Here is a 23520-nt window from a genome sequence, read left to right on the forward strand (position 1 = left end):
TCATATCATTCGGCTATGTGATTAATTTTTCGGTATAACACCGGGCCAGAGGTTATACCCTGGGAAACACCACAGGTAGAGAGGGAGATAGACGATAGGGAGGACCCAAGTTGGACCTCGGAGGGTCAATCAGTGAGGACAGTTGTCAGCCAGGCCAGAGCCTGATTGGTGATACCCAAGCTATCACGGAGACGGTTGAGCAGGATGGTATGGTTGACCGTGTCGAAGGCAGAAGAGAGATCGAGCAGGATGAGGACAGGGGGAATGTTAGAGCCAAGGTTGGAGAGCAGATCTTCATGGATGTTCAGGAGAGCAGTTTTCATGCTTCTTGGAGACAGCCAACAGAATCGGAATGAAGGTTAAGCTGAGATGGCCAGCTTTTCAAGGTGTTTGCCCAGAAAAGGAGTAATGGAAATTGGGCGATAGTTAGCCGGACAAGAAGGCTCATCGGTTTGTCAGAGGATGAACAAAGGAAAGTGGGTTTCTTGAGGAGTGGATGCACAAGGGAGTGCTTCAGAGGGTAGGGGAAGGATCCTGAGGCAAAGGAGTGGTTGCAAAAATCGGCAAGGGCCGGAGCAAGGGTGTCAATGTGGTCCTTGATGGTTTTAGAGGAACAGGGATGAACAGCTTTAGACAAGGCTTTCATAGATTGGACTTGTCTAGCGACCTCATCAGGGGAGAAAAGAGGAAAGGATAAGAAAGAGGGTGGGGGGTCAGAAGGAGGGTCCGCATGAAAAGACAGAGAGGGGAGAGGAGGGGAAGGGGAGGAGAGGGTGGACAGGATGTCCTGGTTTTTTGAGATAAAGTGAGAGGCAAGGGCATTGCAAAGAGCCTGGGAGGCAACAGGAGGGTTAGAGATTGCAGCACGGTTGGCCAGCTCCTTGCAGATTTGAAAGAGTTCAGATGATTTGTTAGATGCTGCAGAGACGCACGCTTGAATGTGGACTCTCTTCTTGGTAAGGACAGAGTCGGTATTGCCTTTGGAGCAGGCAACAGGCCGGTTTGTCAGAGGATGAACAAGAAGCCTTCCATTTCCTCTCAGCCGCCCTACACTTAAGTTTAAGTGTAGCTAGGTCAGAGTCATACCAGGTATTGCACTTGGCTTTGGACTTCAAATGGATCCTCATGAGGGGCAAGAGCATCGAGAGTATCAGAAATAGAAGAGTAAAGCAGAGACAGGGCTGTGTCAGGATGTGAGTCAGCCAGAGGTGAAGGGGGGGAGGGAGAAGTTGGTGGCAAAAGCCAGACTCTACTGTGCCTGTTCTAGTGGCCAGCTGTATATGCAGACAGTAAACATTGTTTGTTTGTGCCTGCTGCCCCCTCTGTGAAATGAGCTCTCCAGATGACATATGGAGGTTATCTCTGCAACCGTTACACGCATCGAGGTACCCTTACGCCACATTGGTATAGACATAGCCAGCCCATTGGACCGCTCCAAAAAAGTAACAAATATATACTTGTCGTCATTAAATATAGGCCCGATATCCGGAAGCCTTCCTGAAGCAAAACACCAATAAGGCATTACTCAAGGTACTCAACACATTTTTAATGAGAGTGGTGATTTCAACATAGATTATGACAGAACAGCTAAGTAGTTTCATGGCGAAACTGATGAATGAAATGAACGAACTGATGAAGATACGATGCCCTGCAAACCTCCATCTATCATCCACAAACTGATGGTTTAGTGGGACACTTAAAAACATGAAATATGTTCTCCTAAGTGTTGTTTATGAAGATGGGCATTTCCTGGACTCTGTTCACAGTATGGAAGGCCCCAAAAACATCATTTGGGTTTTTCTTCTTTGAGTTTGTCTTTAAGAAATGTCATGTATACTCTACAGGAAGAATGGGAAGGTCCCAACAATTGACAACCCAGTGACCATCCCATGATAAGAAATGCCAGTGAATATATGGAGAAAGTGTGGCGGTTGGTGAGGATCCATCTACAGGAAGCGCAGAGCCACCAGGAGAGTGCATATAATTGAGAAGGCTGGCTACATTCTTTCCAAATGGGAGACAAAGTGATGGTCTTGTTGGCCCGATGGCATGGACCATATACCATCAATGAAGTAGTCTCCCTGCTAACATAGAAATTGCAGCAGGCTGACAGATTTAAGCCCCCACAACGGTATCAAATAAAGAAGCTCAAGGCCTGAAGAGAAAAAAGAAAGCTGCAATTGCTTCTACTATATTCCTACAACATCCTGAAGAGCCCTTCAACTATCGAAGAGTGGGGAGTGATCATCCCGGTTCGACTAACAACCACAGCACATCAGGAACTTGCGCTGATGATTGAAGGCTAGGCGGACTTGTTCTCATAAAGACCCAGTTGAAGACAGGGGATGGTCCACAACATACGCAACCCTCCAAAAAGAATAATAAGGCTGAAACCAATGACAACTATCTGAAGTCCGGAAACAAATCATCAGGGAAAAATTTAAAACAATTCCCAAATTGGGGGCAATTTAGCAGTCAAATAGTGAACTTGTCATTTCCGATTGTTCTCGTGCCCAAACCAGACCAGCCATTTAATTTTTGCCTAGATTTACGATGAATAAACGAGATATCTTGCTTCAGCACCAACCCCATGCCACGAATAGATGAACTGGTAGAGAAACTGGGACCAGCAAAACACATTTCAACATTGGACCTGACAAAGGGTTACTGGCGGGCACCTCTAGATGAGGAGCCTAAAACAAAGATGGCCTTCTCCACTCCAGAGTGCCTGTTTCACATATTGTTTGTTGCACCAGAAATATGGAAAATATAAATAAAAAAATGCAGATACAAACCAATGCCAAAATTATTTAGGTTTGAGTTCACATTTCATTTTCTCAAAGCACATTTGTGGAAGGAGTGCTCTAACGTTTTGCCTAGTGACTTGCAGAAGAGTAGGGTAGGAAGAGTCTATTGTCCATCCAGTGACCATAGTTTATCCCAGATTACCTGAAATTTAGAACAGTTTTAAAATCTTGGTTTTGAAATTCAGTCTTTTAAGTTTCTTTCAGCGTGTTATACTCTTGCATCTTAGATTCATGTTTTTATTTATGTTTTTGTCCTTATTGATTACGTTTTACTGTACAGCTCTCAGATGTTTGCTGTGCCTAGTCTGTGCTTTACAAACATTTGCAATAAATGAATAGCTTCTCACCATGCAGATTTTGAACTGAAGGACAAACATGTGACTTCCAGAATCTAAAACAGGTCCCAGTGATGCATCGGTGAAACAGATGCTGCACATAAAATGCAAAGACAACTTCATAGTTTGTGTAAATGTTTTAGATAAATGAGCTGCAGAAATGTAAAATAATACCCTTTTCTCATCAGTGAATATGAAAACTGGCAGTACCTTTCGTAGACAACTGGGTGTTCAACGTGCCTATATGTATTGGTGTGTGCAAAGTAGTGTTTGCTGCTTCACCCAAAGCATTCACAATAGAACACCAGGGGCCAGATTGCAGAAAGTTTGCACTGGTGCAAGTGCAAAGTTTGCACGGTATTAGCACTAGGACAAAGTTTGCCCTATTTTTAAAAACACTGGGACACATTAAAAAAACAATTGCACCTCAACAAGTGCTGTTTGGCATATTAAAAGCACTAGGGCAAAAAATGCCCTAGTGCAAAAAAGATGCATTTTCACGAGATTTTTGCACCAGGGCAAAGTTTGCCCTAGTGCTAATACAGAATGGTATTAGCACTAGGGCAAACTTGGCCCTGATGCAAAAATGCATCAAAGATGTATCTTTTTAGCACTAGGGCAATTTTTTCATTTGTCAAACAGCACTTGTCGAGGTGCAATGGTTTTTTAATGTGTCGCAGTGTTTTTAAAAATAGGGCAAACTTTGCCCTAGTGCTAATAGCGTGCAAACTTTGCACTTGCACCAGTGCAAACTTTCTGTAATCTGGCCCCAGGCATATAAACTTCGTATTTGCCATTTGCAAACATTCCAACTGAACTTTGTTTATTTGCTAAATTGGACATTTACAATTCAATGCAATCTTACACGCTAATCACAACGGCTCAATAATGTCCTCGTTTCTGGACTGGCAAGGTCAGCACTGGAGCAGAGAATACAAGGAAAAGTAGACACTGCACAGGGAAGGCGGACTTTACATGCAATCGAGGGTATAGGCTGGCGTGTGGGAGCACGGTCACCAGCCAGAGGCATTGCTAGGGGAGGGGCCTGGGGCGGGGGGGGGAGGGGGGTGTGAGGAGACTATAGCTCCAGGTCTTTTGGTTTCAGCCCCGGATAGAATCTCAGGGGCCACAACGAAAAGACTAGCTAGCCATGAGTCCCGACATTAGCCTCGCCCCCCACAACTGCCTGTCAACATTATCTTTGTAAATAGGCAGGACAAATTCTGGATTTGCAAAGGATTGATTCTCGAAACCTCCCTAACTAATTTCAGTTTCTTTCCCAAAAATGAAACCTTCAAAAAACTGGATTGTTATAGAAAATGCTCCACCTAAAAATAACGAGTTTCAGTAAAATATATGAAACGGTGTTCGCGTGGAATGCAGATTTGTGTCACAGGATTGGCAATCCTGGCCTGCCGTCCGTGCCCCTCTGTCATTAGCTCCCATGACATCACACAAAACACAGGAACCTGTTAGGTTCTACAGCAACAACGAAGCCACGGAAAAATGTCGGCGCTCTTTTTAACTTTCCACTCGCACTGACAATGCAATTTACTCAAAAATGCACGGTGTTTGAAAATGACATTCTTTTCTTTAAAAAAAAAAACATTCTTTGATTGTTTTATAATTATTCTCAGGTCTGGAGATGGTAATGTAGACCACTTCACAGCTGCTGCGGCATGAGGATAATTGCAGAGCGAAAGCACTTTGCTTCATGTTAAGTGGACCACCCATGAGCTCCCAGTGTTACTTAATCAAAGATTAAGGGATTTGCTGAAATAAGCTCATTCAGATGGAAATTTGGAGATAATGGCGTGGAAGCAAGTATGTGAACGATTCAAACAAAAGTTGGCTAATTTTTTGTCATTTAACAGAACCACGCGTAGATTTGTTCAACATGAAAACCTATTTCCTAAGGCTTTTCATAATGATGTCCAACAAGTTGCAATTTATATGAACGCACAACGGGCTCCTTGTATAAAAATCTGCAAAATCAGAGGCAATTTAACACTTCGGATTTATTGTCAAGCGAAAGTCTAATCAGTACTACTTAAGTAAATGATTGCCAGGTTCAGAATAGGGGGTGATCTCAGTTAAGCTTGGGTCCAGGGCTGGGGCAGAGTTGGACATCTTTGTTAATATGGGTGAGTGAACATACACAATGTACAATATGTTGCTGCCCTCAGGGCTGCAGCAGAGCAGTCAGAGTTTAGGCCAGACTAACATTGTGACACCTTCTTTCTGATAATCAGATTCAAGGAGATGGTTGAAACATGTCTTTTAACGCAAGAGCTAATTACCGCGTGGGACTATTGCATGCCCAATAAACTCCATATTCTGATTCCTGGAGATTTCACTTTGCAATTTGAACCCCTTAGAGAGCTACAAGGGTTGTGGGACAAGCATGATTTGGTGTGGGAGATCCTTACTTTAGAAGCAGATTTTCCTCTCCGAGTACACAAACATGCCATGGACTAGGCCCAAGTCTTGCTAGGTCTCAATCCAAGGACAAGCAACAGTCGCTTTAGTAAAGACCAACAGCAGTCATGAAGCTCCTCTGAGATTGACTATATTTAATATTAGCCAATGATTGGAGGATGGTTGACAATTTCGCTATCTTAGACAGAAGGGAAAGTGATCACAAGCCCCTTGCTTCTACAATTAAACTGAGGGGAGCGGACACAGGGATCTAACTGAGTCTTCATCTATTAGGGCGACAGGTCAAACCTTGACGCACAGTTAAGTGGGATAGTTTACAATCCTCTAAGCCTAAACATTTATCTATAAAGCACAAAGAACTTGGTGAGGTGGAAGTGCTAGCAGAATTTGACCACTTGGCTAGTGGCCTGTTTCCATTTGTCACACGACCAGCGCCGGAGATTAAACAACTGTTGAAAGAAAACAAGATTGGTTTGACAGCGATTGCAAGTTAGCTAAGAGGAAGCTAATGTTGTGCCTGGCTGCTGAAGATCAGGTTGACAAAGGCGAATTGTGCCTTTGTAGAGACAAATATAAGTCAATAATAAAGGTGAAAAAAAAGCATATCATAAATCCAAGTGGGAAAATCTGTTGGAGGCAGCTAGCGAGGGGGGCTAAAAGGCCTTTTGGTCCCTGGTAGCAGGCAAAAAGGAATTAGGTGCAAATTCAGTTTATTTTTATTGTAGCCACAGGACAATGGCTCAATCACTTCTGTGGCTTTATGAACCCAGGGATAATAGAGGTGAGTGGGCAACCGATAATTATCACTTTAAAGGAACTATACATTGCTATTTGCAGTTTGAAGGGTTAGAAGGCCCCAGGCCCGGATAGAGTGCCCATACATATATCTATTGAAAGATGAGCCCTTTATCTGGACACCTGTTTTGTGGAGGCTATTTACAGCAGTATTTTAGCCAAATAAGGTGTCTGATTCTTGGCGCAAAGCTGAAATTGTGCCAATTTTTAAAAAGGGCAGAAGAGAACCCTGGCAACTATAGGCCAATTTCATTGCTCGGTGCCTGTGGAAAAGTTTTCGCTAAGGTAATCCTTAAACAGCTACAGGATTGGGAAAATTTAACCAACCTCATCAATCATCTTCCAGGCACGATTTCAACAGAGGCAAGCACTGTTGATCAATGTTTTTGTGTATCCTTCATTCTGCAGAAATATACAGTTTAAAACAAATTGAGGATGTACGTGATCTTTGTTGATTTGAAGACCACATTTGAATGCGTACCCCAAGATCAACTATGGCAGGTCTTGGAGATTAGGGCGGTGCATGATTAATTATTCACTGTAATTTGACAAATCTATACAGATAATACAGCTGCCGTGCGATGGGGACTTGGCGGAGAGACCACTGACTCGTTCAGAGTAGACAGGGGCGTGCAGCAAGGCTCTGTCCTTGCCCTGCTCATGTTTTGTATGTATGTAATGAGGTAATTATAGTATTATAGACCAAATGCCACGTGGAGAGACTTGACTTCCCGAGGTTGGGTGCCAACATATTTCTGGCACTGTTCTTTGTGGATGATTCATTTCTATAAGCATCATCACCAATGGGGATAAAACGCAACCTGGGGTGTTTTGTTTAACCTTGAGTGAAGCAAAGACCAAGGTGATGGTGTTTAGGCCCAGGAGATCAAAACATTGTGACTGTTTCCCTGAGGAGGTTGGCACTAAATTGGAACAGGTCAACTTTTTTGACTATCTTGGTGTGACGTTTCTAAATACTGGCTCTTGTTGTGCACTGGTTGATAAATCTTCAAATTTTTGGGGGAAAAATGACAGTGGCCTAAGGAAATTCCTCATGAACCATGGTGAAGGGGCTATATCGCCAGCAATCAATATCTATAAAATACAAACTATTTTAGCAGCCATGTACAGGGCATAGTTATGGGAGCACAATGATTGTCAAAAATTGGCCCCTATTGAAAACAGGTTTTTGAAGTCGCTCCTTAGGCTTCTGAAGGGTTTTTCGACTGGCTAGTTGCATCTATAGTGTGGGTTAAAGACTAATTCTTAGCTAGACATTCCTAAAGCCTGTCATGTATTGGTGCAGTCTTTTATTAAAGTATAGAGAGGCCTTAACCCACATACTCGAGTCACCAGGAGGGCACTCTCTTGCTTAGGTACAGCATAATAAACAGCAGATTAGTGCCTTTAATTTAAGCAATTTGTGGCTGAACCCAGAGACAATAACCACATGCAGTAAGCATATTGTGACTCTTGCAGCTCAGCGAGTTATGTGTGAACAACTGGAAAATATGTCTACGCTTGAAAGTAGGGGTACATTATCTGGTTGTGAAAAATACATTCAGATTTGAAGAATATCTTGATTTCTCCTCCCTGGTCTATGCCCATGCACTTCATATGGAATTTAGTACAGACACTCTTAAGGTGGCCAAATCTACTAGCAACTGGAAGGACTCTAACTATGATATTTGTCTGTTGTATTTTACTGATGTGGAAACCATTTTGCATTTAATCATTTTTTTGTGACTCACTTAAGCATTTGAGGGCATTGGATCTGCTCCCGCTATTTAGGAAGGCCCTCAGAGTAGCAGAAGCACTATTGTTATGCCAAATGACTACTGATCTAAACACTGACAGGGTAATTCATAGAAATTCGCTCAAAAATGGCGCACGCGGCTGGCGCACAGTGTCCCCGTGCGATACACTGCGCCAGCCGCGTGCGAAAAAATCCTTTTCATCGCACAGCGTATTCATGGATTTTAGCCTCCGAAACCAGCCGTGGCGCAGAGAGGTGCAGAGACCCTGCAGCAGCGCCAGTTACGCCCCCAAGAACGCCCTCACGCAAGGAAAAGACTTCAAAATCCCCAAATCATCGCAAAGGGCTGCGCTAACCATGGACCAGTTCACAGGGCTGGCAAACAGCAAACGCCAAGCGGGGAACGTGTATTTCAGTGGTTCGCGGGAAGTCCCACACGCGATTGTCCTGGGTACGTGTACATCAGGGGTGCGTGGGAAGTAACGCACGCGATTCCATCAGGGCACGTGTATTCCAGGGGTGCGCGGGAAGTATCACACGCTAAAACAGCAGGGTACGTGTATTCCAGGGGTGCGCGGGAAGTATCACACGCAAAAGCAGCAGTGTACGTGTATTTCAGGGGTGCGCGGGAAGTATCACACGCAAAAGCAGCAGGGTATGTGTATTTCAGGGGTGCGCAGGAAGTATCACACGCGATTTCATCAGGGCACGTGTATTCCAGGGGTGCGCGGGAAGTATCACACACAAAAGCAGCAGGGTACGTGTATTTCAGGGGTGCGCAGGAAGTATCACACGCAATTCCATCAGGGTACGTGTATTCCAGGGGTGCGCGGTGAGCACCACACGTGAATTGCACGTGTGGGAACTCCCAGGTGTTGCCTCTACACCCTATACGGCCCGTGCAGGTGGCCCTCACCACAGGGGCCTACCCTGCACATGTCCCGCAGGCACCCCATCCACCATGGCCATGCCCCCCAGCCAACCCACATGTCACCTTGCACTACTGCCCACCAACGCATATCCCCCTGCACCCCCAGCCACCAGGGGCAGCCTCCACCAGGCCCCCCACTCATGTCTACCATCACCCCCACCCCCCAGCAGTGCAGGGGCAGCCTCCACCAGCCCCCCACTCATGTCTCCCATCACCCCCACCCCCCAGCAGTGCAGGGGCAGCCTCCACCAGGCCCCCACACATGTCCCCTATCACCCCCACCCCCCAGCAGTGCAGGGGCAGCCTCCACCAGGCCCCCACTCATGTCTACCATCACCCCCACCCCCCAGCCACCAGGGGCACCCTCCACCAGGCCCCCACTCATGTCTCCCACCACCCCCACCCAGCAGTGCAGGGGCAGCCTCCACCAGGCCCCCACTCATGTCCAACTCATGTCTCCCTGCACCCCCACCCCCCAGCAGTGCAGGGGCAGCCTCCACCAGGCCCCCACGCATGTCTCCCACCACCCCCACCCCCCAGCAGTGCAGGGGCAGCCTCCACCAGGCCCCCACTCATGTCCCCTATCACCCCACCCCCCAGCAGTGCAGGGGCAGCCTCCACCAGGCCCCCACTCATGTCTACCATCACCCCCACCCCCCAGCAGTGCAGGGGCAGCCTCCACCAGGCCCCCACTCATGTCTCCCACCACCCCAACCTCCCAGCCACCAGGGGCAGCCTCCACCAGGCCCCCACTCATGTCCAACTCATGTCTCCCTGCACCCCCACCCCCCAGCAGTGCAGCGGCATCCTCCACCAGGCCCTCACTCATGTCTCCTACCACCCCCACCCCCCAGCAGTGCAGGGGCACCCTCCATCAGGCCCCCACTCATGTCTCCCACCACCCCCCAGCCACCAGGTGCAGCCTCCACCATGCCCCCACTCATGTCTCCCACCACCCCCACCCCCCAGCCCCCAGCCACCAGGGGCAGCCTCCACCAGGCCCCCACTCATGTCTACCATCACCCCCACCCCCCAGCAGTGCAGGGGCAGCCTCCACCAGGCCCCCACTCATGTCTACCATCACCCCCACCCCCCAGCAGTGCAGGGGCAGCCTCCACCAGGCCCCCACTCATGTCCCCTATCACCCCCACCCCCCAGCAGTGCAGGGGCAGCCTCCACCAGGCCCCCACTCATGTCCCCTATCACCCCCACCCACCAGCAGCGCAGGGGCAGCCTCCACCAGGCCCCCACTCATGTTCCCCAGCCAACATGCCACCACAATCTAGATCCCTGGCCCTTATGGTCAGCCTCCAAATGCCAAACACCCACCTGAGTTTTGCATCCACCCAATTAGAAATGGCAAAAACATGATATAACCCTAATTGCAAGTTTTGAAATGAACACATGTCCCTCACATACACCCAATGGGTGTCAGTGAATGTCAAAGCCCATATCATGATATGCATGAAACCAATGAGATGATACTACACATTGAAGTTTGAAGAAAAAATATGTATTAAACGCAACATAAATTGAATCAAAAATAAACAAACAATAATGGACATTTTTTTAAAAAAAAAACAGCAGGTACGTGAAAAAATGCAAAACCACAAATCATAATGCAAACAAAAGGTGTCCAAAGTCACAGTCCACAAAAGTAAATCCAATGGAAAATTAAAATCGAAAACCTTTGCTCCATGGGGAAATCATAAAAAAAATTAAAATCCAAAAGTCAACTATATACGGATCCAGGGTCCATGATCCCCACCGAAGAAATGAAACCTATCTAATAACACTACCTAAAAAAAATATATATATAGAAAATCGTGGCCCATTGTCCAAAAGGTCCAAAAAAATGCTAAATCAAAAGTAAACCTAACACTAACTACAGAACTATTTACAAGGGCAGCGGGCTAGTCCGACGGCTCACTTCGGGATGTTCCGGGCCAAGGCATCATCGAACTCATGCTCAATGTCCCGGAGGCGCTCCTCCTCCATGGCCCCGAGGGTCCGCAGGGCCGTCCACATGTTCCCCCCAAACTCCCTGCGGATTGCCTCGAGGCACTCGGCCTGCCTCAGGGCCCTCCGCATGGAGTTCTCCGCCCTGACCATCGTGAGCCGTGCCTCTTCCGCCCGCTGCCGCTCCGCATCTATGGCGTGGCCCAACCGCTGCCACACGGAAGACAATTCCCGTCCTGGGTCCTCCTGCCCTCCGGCCGATGCCTGCCCCTCCGATGTCGAAGGCCCCGAGCCATCATGGCTCCCACCACGTTGCTGCTGCGCCTCCGCCCGTGCACTGCCTCCTGCTGCCTGCACATCCTCCGCTGGCTGGGGTGCAGTCGTTGATGTGGCCACCCCTGCTGGACGTCCGACTCCCAACTGTGGCAGGGATGCCTCCTCCACCAGCCTGGCCGCACCATCAGATGCAGCTCCACAGGGCTCCCAGGTGACTGATGGGTGGGAAGATGGCACAGAGGACGACTGGAGCATAGGGGGTTCAGTTGAGGAGGGGGTCTGAGCAAGCCCCATCAAACGGAGAAATCCGGCCTGGGTGACCTGTCCCAGTAGGCCGACGCGGTCAACGAGCCATTCGAGATGACATGCAGTCTCCTCATGAAAAGACTGCAGGTCACCTCGCATGGCCCGTTGACGCAACGCCACACCAGTCAGGACAGGCTCAACCCGGACCCCGATAGCCACGTCCGCAGGCAGAGGAAGGCCAGTTGTCGTGAGCTCATCCCCTGCCTGAAAACGGGTCTGGACGTAGGCATCCCTGCTGGTGCAAGATGATGCAGTGACAGGATCAGGGACAGGATTGCACACAGGCACCTCCGTGGCGACCTGTGCTGCCTCCTGTCCCTGGTCCTGTACTGCACCACTAGCACCAGTGGAATCCCCACCTCCAGACCCCATCTCTGTTGCTTGCACGGCCTCCTCCTCCACCAAACCCCCCACCAACCTGGATGACTCTGTGCCATCTTCCCCCGTTGGGCCCTGTGGGGTCCCAGCTGCCCCTTCTGCTGCTGAGGAGTCCAACTCCGACCTCCGCCTCTTGGACCTCCCCCCGGCAGCTGCGGCCTGGGATGCGGCACCGGACTCCTCACTCCCCGACGAGATCATAACCTGGGAGGGGAGCCGGGCCTTGTGTCTCCGGCTGGCGGTGCGATCCCCGCCGCTGTGCTCCACAGCACCTTCTCCGCCCTCTTCATCAGTTGACGCTGCGGACAGGGAGAAACAAAACACAGGCATCAGGGCACTGTACAATGGACACATACACACATGACAGTTGCACATGAGTGGCATTGGCAAACCTCAGACATGGCATCACAATTGGCAACACACATGTCATTTCTACATGCACACATGAGCCATACCACGGACACATCGCAACTGCCAGCACCATCCATACACATACAACAGCATGAGCAGACAAAGGTGAGCCAGACATCACATGCAACACAGGGAGTGCACTACACATGCACGCACACCACCACACTTGCATGCAGGAGTACACCGCAGCCAAGTGTCGCAGTGTTCCGATGGGCATCCATGTCACATCTGCCAATCAGGCTTCCACATCCCGCTGTCACATGCATCCATGTTGCATCAATGTTGCACCCTTGTCAAATACACACACATGCACATGTACACAGTGCTGATACATGCAGCTGAAAACAACATACATGCGTGACATCACGAACATGCCTACTTACATACACATTCATCCAAACATGTGTGCCCACACAACTGCATTTGGCATGCAAGCCTACACACACAAGCACCATCCATGTCTCACACATGACAGCGCTCGCATGTGTTAGCCTCACGGTCCTGTACACCCCCACCGATACACGGCCCCATACAAACAGATGTGCAACCGGCACACTACTGGCACATCACCACACGCACAGCTTACAATCATGATGCATGTACACTTACCACTCGACTCCAGACGGGCCTGCCTCTCAAGGACCTGGATGTGGAGCGCTGGGGATATGCGTTCCAGGACCCTCATCTGATCTTCCGACAAGTGGCCGCGGCGCCCCTTAGCATCCGCTGCCTTCAAGAGGCGCCGGGCCTTGCTGAGGGTCCTGGACCTGAAGTCCTCCCAGCGCTTCTTGACATGTTGGAAGTCGTGGACTGCCACCCCCTCCGCGTTGATGGCAGTCACGATGTCCGTCCAGATCCGAGTCTATCCTTCCTTGTCGACGCGCACCCTTCCGTAGAGGGCATCATACTGCCCCAGGACTTGCTCCACCAGGACACCAACTTCCCTGGCACTGAAGCTGGTGCCGCTCTGCCTCTCTGGCCGGGGGTTGTCAGTGGTGCCAGATGTTGCAGAGCCCGACATGACAACCCCAGAGGCAGGAGTGGGTGGGCAACTGGGTCCTGGGGCTGGGCTGTGGAGCGATGGAATCCCAGTCAGGAGTCTTCGGTTCCAGCAGGGGTGGTCACAGCAACTGCACCCCTGGCTGATGTGCAGGCAGCAAATGGCAGGGCACGTGGGCAGCAGGCAGTCAGGCAGCAGCAGATGGCAGGTGGGGGCGTGCTCGGGGCCCTGGGGGGCAGTAAATCGGCTTTCTGGGCAGGAGCGTGGTCTTCCGTGTGCTTACGCGTGGCCAGCTTGATACGGAATGATTTGGAACGTGAAAAGTCCTGCACATCTGCGTGTAATTCGAGGAAAGGCCCTTAGCGCGTAAGCGCATCTGCACGCATACGCAATTTAATTGGCCCAAAGGCCCCCATGCGCAGCTGTGATGTCACGCGCATGGCCGTAGAGAATGGCGCGTGTAAAAAAAAAAAGATACACGTCTGAGTGTCAAAGCGTGTAATTGGTGGAAATGGCCTTATCGCGTATGCGCGTCTGTGACGTGTGTATAAAAGGTACGTGTAGAACGCCATTTCCTTGTACGTGCTTTTCGTGGAGAGCGAGTGGGTGAAATCTGTACTTCTTGTCGGTTCACACGCGATTTACTTCACAGCGTTTCCAGTTCGTACTCACTGTTACCTCTGACAGCTTTTTCTCTTTTCCTCTTTTTCCAGGGCCTGTTTCCTCAAACAGCGTTCCCTTCTACTGTTGTCCTGTCTCCTCAGACAGCGTACAATTCTTCTTTTGGCGGGGGTGTTGCCAACGCGCACACACGCATATTTTTCACGCTTTTGTTCCTGGCAGACAGTGAGTCGCGCACGTATTTAACATGTGTGCTTTCCCCGTGTGTAGCGTACCCCTTCAGAGGTCATTCTAGGCTGCGTGCGACACGCATACGTTCATTCTTGTGTTTCTGGGTGCCACATCGTAGTGCAGGTTTATTTTTCCACGCACGTGGTCTAGGACGGGTTGCGTGCACCTTACTTCGCTTTTTTGGGGTGCCTGTGCGTTGCGTGACCCGTCATCTTTCCCCAGGGATGACATACAGCCTTGCTAGAGCACTAGGGTACGATTACCATCTGGTACCCAACCCCTTTGACCCCCAAATCCCCAGGACAATAGCTCACATCGACTCCCATACGCACAATAACATCAGTGCCATGGCTGGGAGGCGAACAAGCCATAAGGGTGGCAAAGGTGGCCGAGCCCCAAGTGGTGGCCGTGGTGGATCCGGTAGGGGACGTGGCCGTGACTTGCAGGGTGCCCCTAACCCCCCATATGTGGAGGTCAGGGACACCCATGCCCCCCCACCCCCTGGTTGAGGTTAACGTGGCTGACACCATCCATGCTCAGCCCTTGTTGGACCAGCCCACTGTGGAACCAGACCTGGCACAGGGTGACTCCATGGCTGACTTCCAGGTCAGCAGGTCTAGGCCACGTGCGCTGGGGAACGTTGGTGTCATCAGGCCACGTGGATCAGGGGCAGCTAGGTCATCTGCTGCCTCGCGTAGGCAGGCTGGGGAGGCTGCAGGGGCAGCTGCGTCTCCATCCACCCCACCTCTCACACACCCAGCCAGGACAGTGTTGGTCCAAGTCAATCATGCTGACATTCCCCCTCACACCATCACACTTGAGCTAATGCCTGCACCAACTCCCATGCTGAGTGTGCAATCCCACACTCCTAGTACAGAGTCCACCGGGGCTTCTGCCCCTAGTGTCCAGAGCAGCGTAGGACACTCAGGATCCCCACCACCTTCCAAGCGGAAGAGGAAGAGTGCTCGTCCAGTAGAGGCTGATGCCCCAGACACGGCTACACAGTCCGGCCCGTCAAGGAAGCCCATCTTCAATGAGGCCGAACTGAATGCACTTGTAGAGTATGTGTCCGCACATGACCGCGAAATGGTGATAGTTGCAGGATCCAAGACCACACCTGCACAACGTCAGGCACACTGGCAGACCATTGTGGACATCATAAGTGCCCTTGGAATCGTGAGGCGCACAGCTACTGAATGCTACAAGCGCTGGAATAACCTGAAGCGGAGGGCAAAGAATAAACTGGCCTCAAGTCATGCCGCAACTCTAGTGACTGGAGGTGGGTCTCCAGCAGAGGACATAGAACTCAGTCCACATGAGCAGGTTGCTGGGACCTACGTCACGGAGGAACAGATCCAAGGCGTGGGAGAACTGGCAGATTACGAGGCATTGTCCGGTGAGTGCACATGCATGTGTGTGTCATCCATGTGCATGGTGTGTGTGGGAGGGCTTCTGTTTGGGTGCCAGGTGAGGGTGTGTGTGCCTGAGTGGTTTGGGTCACCCATGTGCCTCATCCTATACATTCTGCGCACCAGCATTTGGGTATAGCAGCATCCCTTCTGCCAACATTAGACATCCAGCCCAACACCACGCCAGTTGCCCTTGGAGTGTCATCTTGCCACAACATTGTTGCTTATTTACCTCTTTTTATTCAGGCAGATTGTTTGCATACCACCACTTTTACTCGGGATTTCTCAGTCCTATTGTCACATGTCTGACATGGCTATGGTAGAGTGGACTGGCTTTGTTTCCTGGACATGATTTGTTTAGACATGTCCCTGTGCTATAGGACCATTTTGGACTGGCAGATCCAGGTTAAACATTTGAACCATTTCAATGAAAAAATCAATTTCATGAGCAAACTGGACTGAATGAACAATTGGTGCCCTCCTCTCCCTCTTCACTTCATGGCTAGGGTACATGCCATCTGTGTGATGGCATGTGTATTTGACCTGCCAATCACTGGCCAATGTGTGATGCCACTGCTAGGCAGCATGCAGCAAATGTGTTCATCTTCCATCTTGGTGTCATCAATGTGTGCCATCTGCCTACCCTTCACACGCAGTGACGGTGCATGCATGGGAGGGTTTTAGTCATGTGGGACATGTGTCAATCAAGTACTGGTTCTGTAGCCTCTCAGCCCTAATTGTGTGCCATAGTGCTAATGCCTGTTTCCATTTGTTTTCTTTTATGGCTTTGCAGGGGATGACGCACTTGATACTGCTGGGGTTGTGGAGATGGTGCAGACCCAGGAGGGGTCTGAGGGCCGACCGACCACCAGTGAGGGACGTGGTGTGGTGGTGGGTGAGAACCCACAATTGCTGCAGGTCGTGCTCTCAAGGGGTGTCTCTGGCTGCACCTCCCCCGAGCTGTATTCAGGTGTCGATTCGGATGATGAGACCTATGTGCCGTCGCAGGTGAGTGTTCCTGGGAGGGATTCTGTTCTGTCCGACCCACCTGCACCAGGGTTAGAACCCTCAATGGGGATGTCAGTGTTGGCAGATACGCCTTTGGAGGTTACGGATGCAGTGTCACACTCCGCAACATCTGATCCTGTTCCTGGGCCAGCAGATCAGAGGGGGAATGCAGTCTTGCAGCCCCAGGCAGTGCCGGCACAGCAAGGTGCAGTTCGCCTTGCCCCAGACAGGTGTGGTGCCCGCCGACGTGGTGGCCGTCAGCCACCTGGCAATACCGCATGGGAGCAATCCATGTACGGTATGGCAACCCAGCAGGCAGCATCATCAGAGATGATGGCTCAGGCCATGGATAGGGTGGCCACTTCCATTGCCCCCCACGAAAGGCTGATGGAGCGACTACAGCAGGCAACAGACTCCATCTGCCAGTCACACAGGGAGGACATGTTGGTGTCTGACAGGGACAGGCGGGCGGCACTGGCGACTCTGCAGGAAGCCATTTCCATAGAGTCCCAGGGCCACAGGGAAGCCCTGAGGGTGGAACTCCTTCACCTCAGGACTACTCTTGTTGAGCTTGAGGCTTCAACAAACAGAAGGACAGAACAGCAGCTGGAGCGTCTCACACGTACGCTCTCAGCTGAGATGCAGGCAACTAGGGCGGAGGTCTGGGCATCCCGTGAGTTGTTGCATGGGGACCTCCACACAATTATCCTCCAGAACGAGACCTACCACAGCCGCATGCTTGCAGCCATGGAGGAACAGACTAGGGCTTTGCGTGGGCTGCCTCCCATAGTGCCACCACCTCCTGATGCCGCTTCAGAGGGTGAGGAGAGCGACAGCAGTGATTCTCCCGCAATAGGGTAGCCGTGTAGGCCATGAGCCCATGGAGGTGGTTTTTTTTCCGCAAGATCCACACAGGTGGGTTTTGGTGTGCACCCTGTCCTCGGACCTCCTGGGTGGCCTCCCCCAACCCCAACCCCCATTAACCCCCCCCCCTCCCCCCGGGCAATTTTTTTTTTTTTTTTGACAGTGTGTTGCCTTGTGTGGCTCCCGTGGGCATACGCTGTATTGTGGCTGGGCACATGCAGGCTTGTCATGAATTTGGTTCAGATGCTTGGGTTTTTGTGACACACACCCCTCCTGCTTCCCGTTTCCATGTGCTTGCAAAGGGTGTGCCCAAGTGACATTGACGTATATGGTGACATTGGACTCCCATTCGATGTGTGGGCAGTCTGTAGTCAATACTGTGTATACATTCATAGTGCATATTGTTGTTGTATTGTACACTGCATGGTGTATTGATATGTGCCTCTGCATCCATCTCATCCTCCTAATTTGCAGGTCCACTTCTCATGTCTTCACAAGGCGGTCCACCTTGGAACTGGAGTACATGTTGTAAGCACTGCACCTACACGTGGCGCTAACACTGTATACTTGGAAGTGTTCGGAGTGCTGGCATCATCAGGTAGTGAGGCTAGCAAATTTTTAAGTCTGTAATGTCATGTTTAAGGTAGGTTGGAGGTTGTGTAGGTGATTGGTATTCTTGGTAAGTATTTGGTAATGTGTGTTGTAGGTCCTGCATTACTGTGAGCATTTAATGTGTGGCCATGTTTCCATTAGGGACACTGTAGCTGGTGACACTTGGGGCATGTTGTGGGGATTAATTTGTTTGCTCTCACATTGCATGACATGCCATGGTGTGTTGTGTGGCCGTGCCGGGGAGGGGTTGGTTGACATGGCACTGTTTTCATGTAGTATTTTGCAAGTGGGTATTCATTTCTGCAGCATGGAAGTGTGTCTTTTGATGACACTGCATTGGTGGTGTTTGTGTAGGTAGGGATGCACACATTGTGACACTTCCACATGAACAATCTCAGGCTGCTATGGTTCTGACAGTTGACTGTCCCTTTGTTCGTCATAATTGTCAGGTCGAGTCATCATTGCTTATCAGATGGTATGTGCCAGGGCTGTGTGCACTCCACAGGGGTGTGATTTCTATGTGAAGTAATTAGCCACCAGCTGCGTACGGGCTGCCTCATCCCGTGCCCTCTCCCCTCCCATGCGCAGCGGGCGTGCATGTGGTTGGGGATGTGGATGCACCACCATGACCACAGCCAGGCCCCGGCGTGTTGCAACATTGTGCAGGACACATGCTGCCACTATGATCCTGCACACTACTGGGGGCGCATATAACAGCTGCCCGCCAGAATAGTCAAGGGAGCAAAAGCGTGACTTGAGCACTCCGAATGTGCGCTCCACTATGCCCGGGTTGCAATATGGGCTGTGTTGTATCTTACCTCTGGAGGCGTGATGGGGTTCCGAATTGGCGTCATCATGTGGGTGCTCAGAGGGTAGGCACTGTCCCCTGGTGAGAAGGTGATGGGTATCATTGGTGGGGTAGTGACATAACTCTGCATCTGACATGCATGCATGTGCAGTGGCATTCATACTCACCAAGCAGCCATGTATCGCCATGCCGCCCAGCTTCTAGGTCCCGGCTTAGGGTAGACATTCGGTAAATGAAGCTGTCGTGGGTGGACCCTGGATAGTTGGCATATACTGAGGTGATGATTCCCTTGGCATTACATACTACCTTCACATTGATGGAATGCCAGTGCTTGCGGTTCCTATAGATGTGCTCAGATGCCCTGGGGGGACGTAGTGACACATGGGTGCAGTCAATGGCACCTAGCACTTTTGAGAATTGTGCCACACCGTAGAAATTGAGGGCGGCAGCCTGCCTTTCTGCAGGTGTCCTGGGCAGGTATATGTGCCTACGGACTGATGGGTGTGCAGTGATGATGTTCAAGACCTGGTGTAGGCAGCGTGACTGCATGGCCTGTGACACCCCACCACTATGGCACTTGTCAGCTGAAATGATCCTGTGGCCAAGAAGTGCAGTACATTGAGGACCTTCTCCAGGGGACTGAGTGCTTGGGAGCACAGGGTGGGTGATGTGAGGTCATCCTCCCACTCACTGACCAGGTCCAGTATTATGTGTGGTGGAAACCTGTACCTCCCATACACCTGGTCATCAGGCATCCCAAAAAGGCTGGTTCTGGGAGTGAAAATTCAGGCCCTCACTATCCTCCTTCTCCTCCTCCTTTGGTAACTCATGGCCACTGCTGCTAGGAACGGTATATTCATCCTGGCGTCTGAGCTTGTTTGTTGTTTGCGCGCACTTTTATGCTGCGCGGGTTAACGTACGCCTGCTTCATGCTGGCGTACGTGTTTCAGGATTGCACCATTTATTTTTCTGCGCGTCGTAGGCGAACGTGTGAATCTTCCCGCCCACCCCAGGAATACACGTAACATGCTCTCCCAGGCCCAGTCGCGAGTAAATATTCGCGCACACCCCTGGAATACACGTACCCCACTCTCACAGGCCCAGTCGCGTGTGAAGTTCACGCGCGCCCCGAAATACCAAGGGCCCAGGAATACACGTAACATGCTCTCCCAGGCCCAGTCGCGAGTAAATATTCCCGCACACCCATGGAATACACGTACCCCACTCTCACAGGCCCAGTCGCGTGTGAAGTTCACGCGCACCCCGAAATACCCAGGGCAATCGCGTGTGGAACTTCCCGCAAACCCCGTAAAACACGTAGCCCGCTGGTATCGCGTGTGGAAGTTCATGCGGACCCATAATACACGTACCCTGATGGTATCACATGGGAGACTACCCGCGCACCCCAGGAATACACATACCCAGGCAAATCGCACGGCTGGGGGGTGGGGGTGGTGGTAGACATGAGTGGGGGCCTGGTGGAGGATGCCCCTGGATGCTGGGGGGGTGGGGTTGGTGGTAGACATGAGTGGGGTCCTGGTGGAGGCTGCCCCTGCACTGCTGGGGGGTGGGGGTGGTGGGAGACATGAGTGGGGGCCTGGTGGAGGGTGCCCCTGCACTGCTGGTGGTTGGGGGTGGTGGGAGACATGAGTGGGGCCTGGTGGAGGCTGCCCATGGTGGCTGGGGGGTGGGAGACATGCGTGGGGGCCTGGTGGAGGGTGCCCCTGGTGGCTGGGGGGTGGGGGTGGTGGGAGACATGAGTGGGGGCCTGGTGGAGGGTGCCCCTGGTGGCTGGGGGGTGGGGGTGGTGGGAGACATGCGTGGGGGCCTGGTGGAGGGTGCCCCTGGTGGCTGGGGGGTGGGGGTGGTGGGAGACATGAGTGGGGGCCTGGTGGAAGGTGCCCCTGGTGGCTGGGGGGTGGGGGTGATGGGAGACATGAGTGGGGGCCTGGTGGAGGGTGCCCCTGGATGCTGGGGGTTGGGGGTGGTGGTAGACATGAGTGGGGTCCTGGTGGAGGGTGCCCCTGCACTGCTGGGGGGTGGGGGTGGTGGGAGCCATGAGTGGGGGCCTGGTGGAGGGTGCCCCTGGTGGCTGGGGAGTGGAGGTGGTGGGAGACATGAGTGGGGGCCTGGTGGAGGGTGCCCCTGGATGCTGGGGGGTGGGGGTGGTGGTAGACATGAGTGGGGTCCTGTTGGAGTCTGCCCCTGCACTGCTGGGGGGTGGGCCTGGTGGAGGGTGCCCCTAGATGCTGGGGGGTGGTGGTAGACATGAGTGGGGTCTTGGTGGAGGGTGCCCCTGCACTGCTGGGGGGTGGGGGTGGGGGAGAACATGAGTGGGGGCCTGGTGGAGGCTGCCCCTGGTGGCTGGGGGGTGGGGGTGCAGGGAGACATGAGTTGGACATGAGTGGGGGCCTGGTGGAGGGTGCCCCTGCACTGCTGGGGGGTGGGAGTGGTGGGGGACATGAGCGGGGGCCTGGTGGAGGGTGCGCCTGCACTGCTGGGGGGTGGGGGTGGTGGGAGACATGAGTTGGACATGAGTGGGGGCCTGGTGGAGGGTGCCCCTGGTGGCTGGGGGGTGGGGGTGGTGGGAGACATGAGTGGGGGCCTGGTGGAGGGTGCCCCTGGATGCTGGGGGTTGGGGGTGGTGGTAGACATGAGTGGGGTCCTGGTGGAGGCTGCCCCTGCACTGCTGGGGGGTGGGGGTGCAGGGAGACATGAGTTGCACATGAGTGGGGGCCTGGTGGAGGGTGCCCCTGGATGCTGGGGGTTAGGGGTGGTGGTAGACATGAGTGGGGTCCTGGTGGAGGGTGCCCCTGCACTGCTGGGGGGTGGGGGTGGTGGGAGACATGAGTGGGGGCCTGGTGGAGGGTGCCCCTGGTGGCTGGGGGGTGGGGGTGGTGGGAGACATGAGTGGGGGCCTGGTGGAGGGTGCCCCTGGTGGCTGGGGGGTTGGGGGTGATGGGAGACATGAGTGGGGGCCTGGTGGAGGCTGCCCCTGCACTGCTGGGGGGTGGGGGTTGCGGAGAGACATGAGTTGGACATGAGTGGGGGCCTGGTGGAGGGTGCCCCTGGTGGCTGTGGGGTGGGGGTGGTGGGAGACATGAGTGGGGGCCTGGTGGAGGGTGCCCCTGGTGGCTGGGGGGTGGGGGTGATGGGAGACATGAGTGGGGGCCTGGTGGAGGGTTCCCCTGCACTGCTGGGGGGTGGGGGTGCAGGAGGACATGTGTGGGGGCCTGGTGGAGGCTGCCCCTGCACTGCTGGGGGGTGGGGGTGCAGGGGGACATGAGTGGGGGCCTGGTGGAGGCTGCCCCTGCACTGCTGGGGGGTGGGGGTGGTGGGAGACATGAGTGGGGGCCTGGTGGAGGGTGCCCCTGCACTGCTGGGGGGTGGGGTGCAGGGAGACATGAGTTGGACATGAGTGAGGGCCTGGTGGAGGGTGCCCCTGGTGGCTGGGGGTGGTGGGAGACATGAATGGGGGCCTGGTGGAGGGTGCCCCTGGTGGCTGGGGGGTGGGGGGTGGGGGTGATGGGAGACATGAGTGGGGGCCTGGTGGAGGGTGCCCCTGCACTGCTCGGGGGTTGGGGTGCAGGGGGACATATGTGGGGGCCTGGTGGAGGGTGCCCCTGCACTGCTGGGGGGTGGGGGTGCAGGGAGACATGAGTTGGACATGAGTGGGGGCCTGGTGGAGGGTGCCCATGGTGGCTGGGGGGTGGGGGCGGTGGGAGACATGAGTGGGGGCCTAGTGGAGGGTGCCCCTGGTGGCTGGGGGTGATGGGAGACATGAGTGGGGGCCTGGTGGAGGGTGCCCCTGCACTGCTGGGGGGTGGGGGACCAGGGGGACATGAATGGGGGCCTGGTGGAGGGTGCCCCTGCACTGCTGGGGGGTGGGGGCGCAGGGAGACATGAGTTGGACATGAGTGGGGGCCTGGTGGAGGGTGCCCCTGGTGGCTGGGGGGTGGGGGTGCTGGGAGACATGTGTTGGTGATCAGTAGTGCAAGGTGACATGTGGGTTAGCTGGTGGGCATGGCCATGGTGGATGGGTTGCCTGTGGGACATGAGCAGGGGTGCAGGGTAGTCCCCTGTGGTGTGGGCTGCCTGCAGGGGGCGTGGAGGGTGTAGAGGGAACACCTGGGAGGACCCACACAGCCAAATCACGTGTAGCATTCCCCGGCACCACCAAAATACACGTACCCTGCTGAAATCGCGTGTGAATCTTCCCATGCACCTCGGAATACACGTACCCAGGCCAATCGTGCGTGGAACTTCCCGCACCCGAAGTACACGTACCCAGGCCAATCGCGTGTGGAACTTCCCTCGCACCCCGTAGTACACGTACCCAGGCTAATCGTGTGTGGAACTTCCCGCGCACCCCGAAGTACACGTACCCAGGCCAATCGCGTGTGGAACTTCCCGCGCACCCCGAAACACAGGTACCCAGGCTAATCGCGTGTGAACTTCCCACGCACCCCGTAGTACATGTACCCAGGCTAATCGCGTATGGAACTTCCCGCGCACCCCGAAGTACACATACCCAGGCCAATCGCGTGTATACTTCCCGCGCACCCATGAACACA

The sequence above is a fragment of the Ambystoma mexicanum genome, chromosome 4p, assembly GCF_040938575.1.
Source record: "Ambystoma mexicanum isolate Mex_15411 chromosome 4p, UKY_AmexF1_1, whole genome shotgun sequence".
NCBI classification, from domain to species: Eukaryota; Metazoa; Chordata; class Amphibia; order Caudata; family Ambystomatidae; genus Ambystoma; species Ambystoma mexicanum.